The sequence below is a fragment of the Manis pentadactyla genome, chromosome X (genome assembly GCF_030020395.1).
Source record: "Manis pentadactyla isolate mManPen7 chromosome X, mManPen7.hap1, whole genome shotgun sequence".
In the NCBI taxonomy this organism is placed as follows: domain Eukaryota; kingdom Metazoa; phylum Chordata; class Mammalia; order Pholidota; family Manidae; genus Manis; species Manis pentadactyla.
Window position 1 is genome coordinate 112,302,523 of NC_080038.1, and position 16,544 is coordinate 112,319,066.

Below are 16,544 nucleotides of genomic sequence, written 5' to 3' on the forward strand. Positions count from 1 at the left end.
TTTGGAGATGAAAAATGAAGTACTATAGCATAGTACTTTAGTTTTTAAGGTGAATTACTTTAAAGTTCTTGGAAAGATCATGTTAAGTCTGAGTGATTCTAACTGGCTAAATGTTAAATATATTTGATCACTTAAAAGTTTTACTAGAAATCATACACAAGATTTCAAACCAGAGTTATGGAAAAGAAGAAAAAGCTCAGGACTTGATTTGGGGGATGGGGAGGAAACTTAGTGAGCAAAGTCCAACCAACAGCAGGGCTATGAAATAGGAAGAGGAAGATATGAAAATGTCAAACTGAAGAATCAAGATTTTTGTTACTGGGAAAGTAAGGGAAAATGTAAACAGCAACCATCAAACAATGTTCCCCAGTTAGAATTAAAAGATTACATAAAGAAATTTTTAAAAACAGTTCTACTTGGTATAACTGAGAAACAAGAACACATTATAAAGGACATAATACTTTTATTTATGAAATCAATTTAAATGGTAAACTCCAGTTCAAGTGAATGCTGTACCTGGGTCTTAGAATCTTTTAATATAATGAGTTTTACAGTGATTCTACAATATAAATATATAAACGACTTATATTCAAGAACTGACTATTTGGGTGAGTCTCATTTAGATTCAAGATATAAGACCCACACGGAGTATTGCAATGAAGTCAAAGGAGGGAAAGTGAGAACTAATCATGATGACCTTCTTGCAGTCCCTCCTAACCCCTACTTCCTTTCATATCTGCACCTCCCACCCTTCTAAGCCAACCAGCTAATCAGCCAACCAGCCACTCCATGGATAATTTATTTAACCTGGGTATACATGCCAGAGGCAAAGGAGCTGAGCCATAATTCTGGCAGATTTGCTTCCCTCATGTTTATCTACACTGACTCCAGCCACTCTTTTCCTATGGAAGAGAACAAAGGCAGTAAGAGTAAATTACCTTCTTAGGTTGCTTGTGTCTGAGACTCAGGGGAAAAGAACAATGACAGAAGCAAACGTTGCAGGGACTGGACAACCAAAGCCACCAAGTACCACAGGATTTATATGTGTGTGTGTGTATACATATATGTATACACACACACACATATACACACATATACATACACTCCCGTACACTCTGGTGATTATGGTTCAGTTAAACACTATGAGTCAGGTCAGGAGCAGCCAACCACTTTCTACCTCTCAGGTCCCTTCTGGGAATTTGGTCTTCACTTCTACTAAGAAATCTGGAAATGGCTCTACTGGTCATCCTCCTTCTGAGAGAAGGACTACCTTGACTTATCGAGACCTCGGCTTTGGTAAGGGAGTAAGTTCCCTTGATCAGTGATACTCAAGGACACTGAGGGATTCTGCTCAATCCTGTCAGAGGATTCACCATAATGGTGACTCAACCCTGGGGGCATGAGGACCACTACAGACATGGACAGCCTGCTCCAACCTTGTGAGATCCACTTCATAAAGAACAACTCTCTCGCTTTCTTATCAAACACTCCCACAACTCCAGTCAGACCTAGAGTCTGGGACAAGAATGACAAAGGTGTTTGATCTGGGGGAAATTCTTACATTCACAAGAGTGTAACTCTTAGGACAGAAGCAGAAGGGAAAATGTGTATTTCATGGTGAGTAATGAGGGAAGAAAAGGACTCTAACTGATAAACAGGTGAATACAGCCTGTCCTGTCTCGTCTCTATAGATAAAGCAAGCACTATCTGCCAGACTGAAGAGGTGCTTTGATGTTCACAGCCCAGCATGTTACAGAACTAGAAAACCAGCATCATATATACATTCCCTGAGAGTGGGGTAGGAAATTAATGGTTGGCCAGCACCCAGGGAATGTAGCACCAAGTATACCAGGTATGCCTCCATATATCCCAGTCACCCTTGCAATTAGATTGGGGAGAAATGTGTACAGAAGTGATGTATGTCACTTCTGGGACTAAGCAATTAAGGCATGTGGGCTTCCAGTTGTCTTTTTCCCTGCCATGATGCCCTTGGAGAACAATGTGTTCCAAATGATATTGCTACTCTTAAGATAGAAGGTGGTCAACCAGTCTGCATTAACCTTTATTTATGTGAACAGCAAATACACCTGTACTGTTTGTTATCACATCAGAATCTAGCCTATCCTGACTAACATAGGAGCCAAAGCAGTGACCCATCCAGAATGCCTGAGACTTTTATGCAAGAAATTAACCTTATCACACTCACAAACTCTACAAAGATGATCAGATTTCACGTTTCCCAAGACTTTCTTCAAAAAAAAATGGTGTCTTTGAGGGAGGATGGTTCATCCTAAAACAGTAACTTCAAGTATAAAAGCAACCTTCCCAAGACACACGTCTTCAAGTTATCATAAAGCATCCACAATTTGTTCAACAGCTCATGAAACCTCCTCCTAGGCACCTATCACCTACTGCTACTTCCCATTTTACTGACATCACTGGACATAAATGCTGGCTTATAGCCTCTATAAACAAAACTACCTCATACATTCAGGTTTCCACTAAAAACCAAACAGGAGACTGTAATGAGGTATGTGGGGTGGACTTGATGATGGTGGGAGTCTAGTAAACATAATGTTCCTCATGTAATTATAGATTAATGATACCAAAATAAAATAAATAAATATATAAATAAATAACCAAACAGGAGATACAACTAAGTTTCTCTTTATCAAGACCATCTCAATTTCTTGAGGTTCCTGATTGACTTTTAAAGTTTAGAATAGTAAGAAGGGGAATTTCCTACATTTCCTGTCTCTAAAATGTCTGGATCTCTCCCAGTGAGCCAGCAAGGCCAAACTAAGATAGGAAGCACAATGCTTTAAAGCTTGAACCAAAAGGGCTGGGGACAATTTCGATTTGGCACTCTTCACAAAGGAAGGAGTTCCTCTTAGCTATTTTTCACTATAACCAGCTGAAAGCCTGCCCCATCTTTCAGTGTCTACTTACTGAGATGAAAGGAACCCCATATATGACCAATTATGGCAAATGACCAAAATATGTCTTTAAAAACATTTATTTTAAAGGCAGGTCACATTACCAGTATAAGTTTGAGAAATTATACATACATACATACTCTTCTCAGGTTAGGACTGGACAGAAATTTTGACGTATTCAACCTCTAATGAATGAGAAGGTCTGTCTGATAGTTAAAGGTTATATAAAAGTCATGTCTGGACCCTGTATACAAGCTTGCCCCTTAATCTGCAGCTAGAATCTGGTTCTATTGGGAGGAGATGTTTAGAGAAGTCCTCACTCTCTAACCCAGAAGGCTTCTTCTGAGCATTGCCAAATGCTCCTGTTATACAACATGCAAAATAAATAATCAACCTTAAAAGTCAGGCAGCCAAAGCTCTACTCAAATAATAAGTCCTTTTATAAGCTGCTTATCACCTGCCAAAATCAGCTCCAGAGAAATACCAGAAACTCTAAATTTTACTGTTTTCATTAACTACTTGGGAAAAATAGATGAGCTTCGATGGCTTTATTGGCTTGCTAAGAGAAGTCATAAAGGTTGTCATCTATCCACACCTGTCTTTGATCTCAATAATTTAAACATAGCTCCCATCCCACCACCTCTGAGAGGTCTCTGCTCTTTACATACTGACTTATTCACACTTGTTTCTTTCACTAGCTTATGGGTTTTCTGAGAACAAGGACCAAGCCTTATTCATCTCTGCAATTCTACTGTCCAGCACAGCCCCTGGAACATCATAGGTATTCATTACATCATTTAATTAACAATAAGATTGATAGTAAATATAGTTAATATTTGAGTGTTCAGTAATTTTATTTAACTTCCTATATTTTTTCTCATTTACCAGATGAGGAAGCTGAGGCATTAATAGGTTAATAAAAGCTAGTAAGTAGCAAAGCAACAATATAAACTAGGCGATCAGGCTCTAGAACCTTCATTGTTAACCACTACATGGAGTGGTACACAGGAATAAATTAATGAGTTGATAAAGGGGCCATACACATATGAAACCATGACACATGAACTTAAAATTAGTTTGATTTAGAAACCTGGTTCATTCATGCAAAAATGTACTTAGCACCTAGTATTCTGTGCCAGCCCCAGTGCTAAGCATTTGTGGGACAAAGATAAAGGTATGCTTTATTCCTCAAGAAGAAGAAAGAAAAATAACAAAAGCTTATTGAGCATTTACTATGTGGAAGGCACTGTTCTAAGTACCTTACATGTATTAACTTCTTTTATCTTTATAAATCCCTGATGAGGGCAATAGTACTATCACTCTTAAACCAGATAGGACAAATGAGAAACTGAGGCCCAAAGAGGTAAGCAACTTGCAAGAAGCACCATTTGGACCCAAACACAAAGCTAAGAAGCAAGCCCAGTTCTTAACTGTCTTCTGCCGCCAGGGAAAAAAAAAGACCACTTCTCCCCAGGGAACAGGCAGATCATTAGTGGAACTGTAGCCTGAATTTTTTTGTCAGTTTTTCCACTTGGTTCAAACTCTATGTGAGGTTTAGTCATCCTCACAGTATCTGTAGGAATTTCTTTTCCTCTCCATTCTGCACAATAGATAATGTTTCTGTAAGGGGACCCACAGGCTCTCTTTAATGTAACTGAGGCCAGATCCTCCAAGGTTAGCAAAGGAGGCTGGAATAGCCATGTGGGCAAGGGGGACAGCTAGATCTCACGGCCCCAATTTTTTCCACACATGGAGATACTCTTATTTTGCTAACTCAGAGGTTCTAAGTCCATGGGTTTCCTTAGAAGTTGTTCCACTCAAACCTGCTAGCAACTTCCCTCCCGTCAACATCTAGCTTCTTTTAGGATTACTGGCTACTATGCCAAGAAATGCACATAAGAACAAGCAAACTCCAGACACCAGTGAGTATTCCTGGGGCAAACTTTCGATTATTTTTCCTATTCTAAATACCTTCTCTTGACTCCATGCACCATTTCAGTTACTGCCTCATTTCTCTCCTCTTCTTTATCCAAACTCTCCAGATTTGTCTATACTCCTTATCTACAAGTTTTCTCCTCCCCTTCTCTCTTGAACCCAATCCAATCAAGCTTTTGTCCACTGAAATGGCTTTTATCAAGGCCCCTAGTGACCTGTATGTTGCTAAAGTCTATTAAGAATTTTCAGCCCTCATTTTGCTTGGCCAACCAGAAGTACTTTTCACAGAAGATAACTCCCTCCTCTTTGAAGCATCTTCTTCCCTTGACTTCCAGGACACCATTCTCTTCTGGTTTTCCTTCTACCTTCTGGCCACATCTTGTCAGTCTCCTTTGCTTGTTCCTCACTATTTTTCTAACCTCTAATACGGGAGTGCCCCAGGGCTGGGTTCTTGGTCCCCTTCTCTTCTGTAACTATTCTCGCTCCCTTGGTAATTTCATCCATCTCATAGCTTGAACACTATCTAGATGCATATGATGCAAAAATGCTAATCACCAGCCCTAACCACTCCTATGAATGCCCAGTTCATATATGCCACAGCTTATTCAATATCTCCACTTAGGTGTCTGATTGGAAGTTCAAATTCAAAACATCCAAAATTCAACTTCTCATATACTCCCAACCCTGTTCTTCACACAGTCTTTACCATTGCAGTTAGTGGTAATTCCATTCTTCCAGCTGCTCAGGATGAAAACCTTGGCATCATCTTGAACAGAAATGCTGTTACACAACTGCAGAGGGTGCCAGCCACACTTTATTCAATGCTACTGGTGTTATGCAACATGGTAACCCTGTTTTCCTTGATTCTTCTTTCTCTCACATCTCAAGTCAGATATTTTAGAAAACCCAGTAGGCTGCACATTCTAAATATATCCAAAAATCCAACAACTCCTTCCAAGTCTGCTGCCACCAGTCTGACCCAAGCTTGGCCCCTTATAACTTATTATCCAAAAAACAACCAGAGCAATCCTTTTATAATATGTTAGATCACACCACCCCTCTATTCAAAATTCTCTAGTGCTTCCCATCTTGATCAGAGAAAAAAATCAAAATTCTTACAGTGGACTACAAGCCACTGCATTGTTTTTTCTCTTTGGCATTTATCCTTATCAAATATACTATGCATTTTATCTATTTATCTCAATTATTATCTGTTGCCCACATATGAATATAAGTTCCATGAGGTCAGGGACTTGATCTATTTTATTCACAGATAAAGTCTCAGCCTCTAAAACAATACCTGACACAAAGTACACACTCAATATAAAGTTGTAGATGAAATTAACAAAGTACATTGGTTAAGGAAAATCTGTACTCATGGGCCAGAATCACACCAAAACACAACATAACAAGTGTGATGCCATTTGAGCAGTCAGCTAGTGCTGGACCAAGTCAAATCCCAGGAGATGTTCAGTTCCTACTTCCTATGGTTTGTTTTTCCATTGCTTTGGTATTTTACCTGATGGAGTCTCCTTTCTTTTGCCTCCTAAAAAAAAAGAAACTCATTTATACATAGAAAGGAGCTCCCCCTAGTGGAAGCAACTCCATCAAAGCAATGAAAAAGAAAATCATAAAAGAGGCTTTCAGTTATAAAGGACACTAGGAACAAAGGAAGTGACTGCAACACTTCAGAGGAAAAGTCTTCAGTAGAAACAAAGGAAACTAAAAATTAGATTCAAAGTACATGGGAGAACTTACCAACTTATTTTGCTGTTGAACCTCTTTTGCATCTGACAGTGAGAAAAAAATTCAATTAAAGTTGAGCAAATAGGTACCTACATTCAAGGACTTTAAATCTGGTAGAGGAAGTTAGTCATAAATACAAGTATGAAGCAATGAATATGACTGTTAAGGAATAAATTCAGGCCAAATAAGAGGAATAAATTAAGAGCTATGACTTACCCAGGAAAGAGAAGGATGACTTTGGGCTGAGTAAATACATGAAGACAACTTGGAGTGAGTAGTTCTTGAGATGAGCCTTCAAAGACAGATAAAATTTTAATAAGACAGTATTACAGGTAAAGACCTAAATGTAGGGGAGGACATATCATGTGAAAAGCCAAGCAAGCCAATGGGGTTCTGTGAAGGTCACAATTTGTGTGAACATACAACTCAAATTCCTTCTGGAGAAGAGCAGATACGGATTCTCAAGAGAAAAGTCCCTGGAAGAAGTAAACACAGGAGAAAACCAAAGAAAGCTCCCCTTTTCTTGTTTTCCCTTGGATGAGAGGAGCACTACTAAAAACTATGGGGTGGGCAGGAAGAGATAAAATCCAAACTCCATGACAGATAGTCCAGCTCACATACTAGAGGATTCAGAATCCACAATATCTAACAAAAACATATATGCACGCAGGGTCTATTCTGTTCTATACTTTATCCTAAAATAATGTCCAGAGAATCTCCTTTTCATATTAAGTTATTCTCCCTTCCATTCCCTCCTGTACAGTGTCCTTCCCATGGACAAATGTATCCCGAATCCATCCACCCCCTCTGTGTCCACTGCCTTCCCCTAGTCTGCGCCACCATCATCTCTCCCCTGCTCTAGTACCACAACCTCCAGACTGGTCGCCCCACTTACACTCTAGCCCCTCTATAAGCCACACTGCACAGAGCAGTCAGATCAACCAGGGATATTTTGGGATGAGGTAAAGAACTCACATTTCATTTCTGACTTTTCATTTTGAAATAATTACAGACTTATACACAAGAAAAGTTGCAAAAATAGTACAAAGAACCCTCATATACTCTACACCCAGATTCTCCAAATATTAACATCTGCCATAACCACAATACAGTATTATAAATCAAGAAATACTCTAGTCTAATCAATAGACTATATTCAATTTTCTGTTTGCCCCAACAATATCCCTTTTCTTTTTCTGGTATGGGATTACACATGTGTCCTTCAGCTCTTAATCTGGAACAGTTCCTCAGCTGTTTGTGTTTTTCTTTCATTACCATCACACTTCTGGAAAACCATGACTGGTTTCAATATGGGGTTTGTCTGATGTTTCATCATTCCTCAGTTTAGGCTGTGTGTTTTGGCAGGAATACCACAGATGTGGTATTATGTCCTTCTCACTGCATCCTATCAAGAGGCACATAACAGTTTGTCCCATCACTAGTGATATTAACTATGATCACTTGGTTAAGACAGTGTCTGCCAGGTTTCTCCAATGAAGTTACTATTCTGCCCTTTGAAATGAGTAAGCATTTTGTGGGGACTTACTTTGAGACTATATAAATATGCTATTCCTCACCGTACTTCTATTAATTTTACTACCTATTAATGATTCTAGCTATTACTGTGGTGCTTGTTAAATAAGGTTCTATTTGCATTATTCTTTCTGCATCTACTAATTTGAATGCTACTATAAAGAGGTGCTTTCCCTTCTCCCTCCTTTATGCATTTATTCAGTTGTTTCTTTGTATTAGTATGGACTCATGGGTTCTTATTTTATTCTATGGGTTATAATCCATTGCTGTCATTAATTGTTTCTTAAATTGTCACAGGGTTTACTATTGTAAATGCCTTCCAATTGACCCCCACATCCTTTTGATGTCCCCATTATTCCATGGGCACTTTCTTACTTTCTGGAAGAGGAAAACCTTCCAAGCTCATTTTATAGTCTCCCTGCCCCAGCCCTGGATCAACCATTTCTCCAAGAGTCCTGGTTCCCTTTTATTTGGAAAACAGTATTTTAAAACCAAAATCTGAGCACTAGATGTGATCATTGGTATTGGGGTGTCATTGCTTCTAGGCCTTCTCAGCAGACAGAGCTAGGTTATATATGTATGTACACACACAACTATATCTAGTTCTGTATGTAACTCTGTTGGAGTGTGTCAGATAGTTGGTGGTGGGGGTAAGTGTGCAAATAAAGCAATGCATCCATACTGTTATTTCTGATCACCACTAGTCTTGTGTCTTTCCTTATGTGTAACTCTCTCCTCCAACAGAGTAAAATCTGGCTCTCATTATTCACAATATATTTACTTGTTTGCTTGATACTAGAATATACATAAAGTAGATTCAGAAGTGCTAACCCATTCCCCTGTAGAAAACAAACCTACTAATTAGAGTATTATGTAGTTTGTTTTTCTTTAGCCTTGTTACAGTGGTTCTCAAAGTATAATTCCTAGGCCAGCAGAATCAGCATCACGTGGGAACTTGTTAGAAATCCAAGTTCTTGAGCCCCTTCCTAGACCTACTGAATCAGAAATTCTGGAGGTGGGGACCAGCAACCAGAATTCTAACAAGCCCTCTAGGTGGCTCTAATGCATACTGAAGTTTAAGAACCACTATCTTTTTTTTTTTTTTTTTTTTGGTGAGGGCATCTCTCATATTTATTGATCAAATAGAGGTTAACCACAATAAATTTCTGTATAGGGGGGTCAATACTCAATGCACAATCATTAATCCACCCCAAGCCTAATTTTCGTCAGTCTCCAATCTTCTGATGCATAACGAACAAATTCTTACGTGGAGTACAAATTCTTACATAGTGAATAAGTTACATGGTGAACAGTGCAAGGGCAGTCATCACAGAAGCTTTCGGTTTTGTTCCTGCATTATGAACTATACACAGTCAGTTCAAATATGAATATTCATTTGATTTTTAAACTTGATTTATATGTGGATACCACATTTCTCTCTTTATTATTATTATTTTTAATAAAATGCTGAAGTGGTAGGTAGATACGAGATAAAGGTAGAAAACAGAGTTTAGTGTTGTAGGAGAGCAAATGTAGATGATCAGGTGTGTGCCTGTAGACTATGTGTTAATCCGAGCTAGACGAGGGCAATAAACATCCATGTATGCAGAAGATTTCTCTCAGAACATGAGGGGGGAGGAAGAACCACTATCTTATATAGTCAAAACAGTTCTTTTCAAAGTTACTTAGTGCATTAGTAGCTCAGGTGCATAACTAAATACCATAGATGGGTGGCTTAAACAATAAAAATTTATTTCTCACAGTTCTGGAGGCTAGAAGTCCAAGATCAAGATGTCAGCAGGCTTGGTTTCTCCTGAGGCCTCTCTCTCCTTGGCTTACAGACTGCCACTTCCTCACTGTGTCCTCACACAAACTTTTCTCTGTGCACATACATCCCTGGTGTCCCTTCCTTTTCTTATAAGGACAACAGTCATATTGGATTAGGGCCCCACTCTTATGACCTCATTTAACCTTAATTACATCCTTAAAGGCCCTATTGCCAAATACAGTCACAATGAGGATTAGGGCTTCAACATGCAAATTTTGAGGGGACATAATTCCATCCATAACACTTGTGAGACTGATTTTGGACTGCTGACCTTCAAAACTGTACTACAATACACTACACGTGGTGTTTTAAGTCACTAAGTTTGTGGAACTTTGTTACAGGAGCCATAGAAAACCAACACTCCTTGTGAGGAAAGATAAACCAAAAACGAATCAGATTAGTAATTTACAGGGGTAGATGAGAACAGGATAGAAAAAATGGGGGAATGGGAATGGGGGAAAGGTTCTCCCACCCCTTCACTATGGTTGCTATTCATTTGTAATACAGTTAAGTTCCTTTGTTTCCATTTGTATTCCATTTTAGATCTCCCTTCATCTGTGTTGATTTTTAAATGTTTTTGTATGTGAAACATTAACATGTTCTATTAACATAGTTCTAAAAGTCAAAACTGTATACAAAAGGTAAACTTAGAAAAGTGTTTTCTCATCCTTTCTACTCCATTCCCATTCCCCCATTTTTTCTATCCTGTTCTCATCTACCCCTGTAAATTACTAATCATACAAAAACTTTCAAGAAAGCAACTATATATATAAGGAGGCACTGAAGATGGCAGTGTGAGTAGGGCAGCAGAAATCTCCTCCCAAAACCATATATACTTTTGAAAATACAGCAAATACAACTATTCCTAAAAGAGAGACCAGAAGATACAGTACAACAACCAGGCTACATCTACAACTGCGAGAACTCAGCATCTCACGGGAAGGGTAAAATACAAAGCTGTGACCCAGCAGGACCCGAGCACTCCCCCCACCTCAGCTCACTGGCAGGAGGAAAAGAATCAGAGTGGGGAGGGAGTGGAAGCACAGGACTGCTAAATAACCAGCCCTAGTAATCTGCACCGGGAGCACAGACACACATCGCATGGTGTACTGGATATGAGAGAAATGGAAAGTAAAATCAGAGACAGAGACTGTGAACGGGACCCCACAGCCAGCTCCCCTGGGATAAAGGAAAAGCCGGCACTTTAAAGGCTTACAGGGACCCTCCTACACTGCTGGTGGGAATGTAAGTTAGTTCAACCATTGTGGAAAGCAGTATGGAGGTTCCTCTAAAAACTCAAAATAGAAATACCATTTGACCCAGGAATTCCACTCCTTGGAATTTACCCTAAGGATGCAGCACCCAAGTCTGAAAAAGACATATGCACCCATATGTTTATCGCAGCACTATTTACAATAACCAAGAAATGGAAACAACCTAAGTGTCCATCAGTAGATGAATGGATAAAGAAGAGGTGGTACATATACACAATGGAATATTACTCAGCCATAAGAAGAAAACAAATCCTACAATTTTCAACAACATGGATGGAGATAGAGGGTATTATGATCAGTGAAATAAGCCTGACAGAAAAAGACAACTATCAAATGATTTCACTCATCTGTGGAGTATAAGAACAAAGCAAAAACTGAAGGAACAAAACAGCAGCACACTCACAGAACCCAAGAATGGACTAACAGTTTCCAAAGGGAAAGGGACTGGGGAGGATGGGTGGAAAGGCAGGAACAAGGGGGGAAAAGGGGCATTACGATTACCATACATAATGTAGGGGGGAAACGGGGAGGGCTGTACAACACAGAGAAGACAAGTAGTGATTCTATAGGATCTTACTATGCTGATGGACAGTGACCGTAAAGGGGTATGTGGTGGGGACTTGATGATGGGGTAGTCTAGTAACCATAATGTTGCTCATGTAATTGTAGATTAATGATACGAAAAAAAAAACCCTTAAGTCTCCACTCCAAAACTACTAAAACTCATATCTGAATTCAGCAAAGTTGCAGGATACAAAATTAATACACAGAAATCTGTTGCTTTCCTATACACTAACGATGAACCAGTAGAAAGAGAAATCAGGAAAATAATTCCATTCACAATTGCATCAAAAAGAATAAAATACCTAGGAATAAACCTAACCAAGGACGTGCAAGACCTATACCCTGAGAACTACAAGACACTCTTAAGAGAAATTAAAGAGGACACTAACAAACGGAAATTCATCCCATGTTCTTGGCTAGGAAGAATTATTGCCAAAATGGTCATCCTGCCTAAAGGAATCTACAGATTCAATGCAATCTCTATCAAAATACCAACAGTATTCTTCAACGAACTGGAACAAATAGTTCTAAAATTCATATGGAACCACAAAAGACCCCAAATAGCCAAAGCAATACTGAGAAGGAAGAATAAAGCAGGGGGGATCTCACTTCCCAATTTCAAGCTCTACTACAGAGCCACAGCAATCAAGACAATTTGGTACTGGCACAAGAACAGACCCACAGACCAGTGGAACAGAATAGAGTCCAGATATTAACCCAAACATATATGGTCAATTAATATACAATAAAGGAGCCACGGATATACAAAGGGGAAATGACAGCTTCTTCAACAGCTGGTGTTGGCAAAACTGGACAGCTACATGTAAGAGAATGAAGCTGGATCACTGTCTAACCCCATACACAAAAGTAAATTCGAAATGGATCAAAGACCTGAATGTAAGTCATGAAACCATAAAACTCTTAGAAAAAAACATAGGCAAAACTCTCTTGGATAGCAACATGAGCAACTTTTTCATGAACATATCTCCTCGGGCAAGGGAAACAAAAGCAAAAATGAACAAATGGGACTATATGAAGCTGAAAAGCTTCTGTACAGCAAAGGGCACCATCAATAGAACAAAAAGACATTCTAAAGTATGGGAGAATATATTCATAAATGACATATCCAATAAAGGGTTGACATCCAAAATATATAAAGAGCTCATGCACCTCAACAAACAAAAAGCAAATAATCCAATTAAAAAATGGGCAGAGCAAGAAATGGAAGCAACCTAAATGTCCATCATTAGATGAATGGATAAAGAAGATGTGGTACATATACACAATGGAATATTATTCAGCCATAAGAAGAAAACAAATCCTACCATTTGCAACAATATGCATGGAGCTAGAGGGTATTATGCTCAGTGAAATAAGCCAGGCGGGGAAAGACAAGCACCAAATGATTTCACTCATATGTGGAGTATAAGAGCAAAGAAAAACTGAAGGAACAAAACAGCAGCAGAATCACAGAACCCACGAATGGACTAACAGTTACCAAAGGGAAAGGGACTGGGGAGGATGGGTGGGAAGGGAGGGATAAGGGCAGGAAAAAGAAAAGAGGGCATTACAATTAGCATGTATAATGTGGAGGGGGGACGGGGCGGTCTCTACAACACAGAGAAGACAAGTAGTGATTTTACAGCATCTTACTACGCTGATGGACAGTGACTGTGAAGGGGTATGTGGGGGGGACTTGGTGAAGGGGGGAGCCTAGTAACCATAATGTTCTTCATGTAATTGTAGATTAATGATACCAAAAAAAAATGGGCAGAGGAGCTGAACAGACACCTTTCCAAAGAAGAAATACAGATGACCAACAGGAACATTAAAAGATGCTTCACATCGCTAATCATCAGAGAAATGCAAATTAAAACCACAATGAGATATCACCTCACACCAGTGAGGATGGCCATCATCCAAAAGACAGAAAACAACAAATGTTGGCGAGGATGTGGAGAAAGGGGAACCCTCCTACACTGCTGATGGGAATGTAAATTAGTTCAACCATTGTGGAAGGCAGTATGGAGGTTCCTCAAAAAACTAAAAATAGAAATACCATTTGACCCAGGCCTTACACTCCTGGGAATTTCCCTGAAGAAAACAAGAGCACAGATTCAAAAAGACATATGCACCCCTATGTTTATTGCAGCCCTATTTACAATAGCCAGGAAATGGAAGCAACCTAAGTGTCCATCTGTAGATGAATGGGTAAAGATGTGGTACATATACACAATGGAATATTAGCCATAAGAAGAAAACAAATCCTACCATTTGCAACAGCATGGATGGAGCTAGGGGGTATTATGCTAAGTAAAATAAGCAGGCAGAGAAAGACAAGTACCAAGTGATTTCACTCATCTGTGGAGTATAACAACAAAGCAAAAACTGAAGGGTCAAAACAGCAGCAGACTCACAGAATGCAAGAATGGACTAACAGTTACCAAAGGGAAAGGGACTGGGGAGGATGGGTGGGGAGGGAGGGACAAGGGGAAAAAAAGGGGGGTAGCATTACTATTAGCAGACATAATGTAGGGGGGGCACAGGGAGGGCTGTGCAACACAGAGAAGACAAGTAGTGATTCTATTGCATCTTACTACGCTGATGGACAGTGACTATAATGGGGTATGTGGGGGGGACTTGGTGATGGGGGAGTCTAGTAAACATAATATTCCTCATGTAAATGTAGATTAATGATACCAAAATAAAAAAATATAAAAAATAAAAAAACAGCAGCAGACTCACAGAACTCAAGAATGGACTAACAGTTACCAAAGGGAAAGGGACTGGGGAGGATGGATGGAAAGGGAGGGATAAAGGGGAAAAAGGGGCATTACAATTAGTAGATTAATGATTCCAAAAAAAAGCAATTATATAGACAGAAGGCAGATAAATAGTTGCTTAGGGTAAGAGATGGGAGAGAGTAACTGCAAACAGGTTTTGGGGCATTTGGGAGGAGGGGTATTGAAACACTTTAGAACCAGATTGTGGTGGCTGCACAACTCCACAATTTTATTAAAAATAATTGGATGCTTAAAATGAGTGAATTTTGAAGTATGCAAGGCATAAGGCTCTTTTTAAAATCCCTTCATCTATAATCTGATTTAGTTTCTCTGTAAATAATTCTTTCCCCCAGCTAGTCTACCTGCCCCTTCCCTGTCCTGTTCCAGACCCGGTAAGAATTGTGTGAATGAAGTGCCTGAGGCACTTTTGTTGCTGGGGCTCGGGGTTGTGCTGGCAGAAATACCAAAGTCAGTATCTGTCTATGTGAATTGTAAGGTATCTTGAGGTGTGCAGTGTGCTTCTGAGACAGGTACCATGGGTGTAGTCAGAGTAGGGTGAGAGCCTCTGGAAAAAGCAAGGCAGGATATTTACAGTCAGAGCAATATAACAATGTGCAAAGAAGTACCTATGAAAACTGTTAAGCATTATGCAAAGTCAAGGTCACACTAATTCTCTAGGTTAAAGATAGAGGACTAGGAATATAGACATTTTCAGTGAGATCAGTTAAAGCTCAAAAGGCCAGGAGCAACTTGGCCTGGAATGTTTGAGTGTTCTGCAAATAAAGAAGGTTGTCTCATCATAACCCGTGACTTCACTGTAAACAGCCCTAGCAAACAGACAACAACCCAGCCCACCTCGGGGAAAGGGCAGGTGGTACAAGTCCACACCCTAAGCCCTTTTTCAGTTCCCCCAAATCCTCAACTGCCTATAAATCCTGTAGACAACGCGCCACCCCAGGCTCTCTTGTCCCCTCCTGGCGTGAGCCAGGAGCTCTGTCCTCTCACTGTATCTCTCAATAAAATCCTCTCCCTGGCTCTCCTACCTTGGGTATATGCTAAGTTCATTCTCCGACTCCGCAAACAAGAGCCCTGGAAACACTTCTGGTTGGGTGATCCCAGTGTGGACTCTGGATAAACCGTAGCCTCTCCGCCCTGAAGCGTGAGTGTGCCTACGGCCCCTACTCCAAGCAATAAACCATAGCCAGGTAACAATTTCACTACCTGCGATTCTCAAGCCCCGCAACCAGGTGAATTGTTCTAGTACAGCAAATCCGTGAAAACACTGGGTTTTTGGTTTTGGCAATTTGGTTAGTGCGTATCGGGCAAAGATGTCCTGCCAGGGCAGCCACAAGTTACAAACTCCACCCGCTAGGCCCGCTCCCAGGGGGCACTCCAGGGGCAAGCGCCGCTCAGGGGGAAGGCTGGGACCAAGTCCCGCCTTCTTTGCCTTGCAGGAAAGGCCAAAACTGCCACAAAGTCCGGGTGAGGTGACTCCTCCCAGGGCCTCCAGTGCCCGAAAAACTCACGGGGCTGCTTGTCGGGTCGCCGAGAGGTTACAAATTAGCTCGCCCGGACTTCAGTCGCTTTCGCCGCTGTAGCCCCACCGACTGGCCCGCGCAGAGCCAAAGAAGAAAGAGGTACAGGCAGGAGAGCCGCTGAGCTGACCACCACGGGCGCTCCCCACCACGCTGCCGGCACCGCCCTGGTCACGTGGCTGCCCCTCGTGCAATGGCGATCACGTCGCAGCGCCGTAAACGGAAATAGCCGCCCGCACGCAGTCGCCGCAGCCAGTCAGCGGGCAGCTCAAATCCAGGCTTCTGTGGACCCAAGGGCTCCGCCCCTGGCTCTAGGGGGCGGGGGGAGGGGCAGGGGGAGGGGCGGGGGAGGGAGGGGGAGCGGGGGAGGGGGAGCGGGGGAGGGAGGGGCGGGGGGAGCGGGAGGCCGA

At 40.8% G+C, this 16,544-nt stretch overlaps 1 protein-coding gene across 2 annotated transcripts in view; it reads right to left on the reverse strand.

Annotated features, from left to right (window-relative positions):
• Positions 1-16,315, reverse strand: part of LONRF3 (LON peptidase N-terminal domain and ring finger 3) — a 144,112-nt gene extending 127,797 nt beyond the window's left edge. For both annotated transcript variants that reach the window (XM_036920214.2, XM_036920213.2), the window contains exons 1-2: positions 16,126-16,315; positions 6,834-6,909 (exon numbers count right to left, since the gene is read on the reverse strand). The gene's annotated coding sequence lies outside the window, so the exon portion shown is untranslated. The remainder of the gene's footprint in view (positions 1-6,833; positions 6,910-16,125) is intronic.
• Positions 16,316-16,544: the final 229 nt, after the last annotated feature.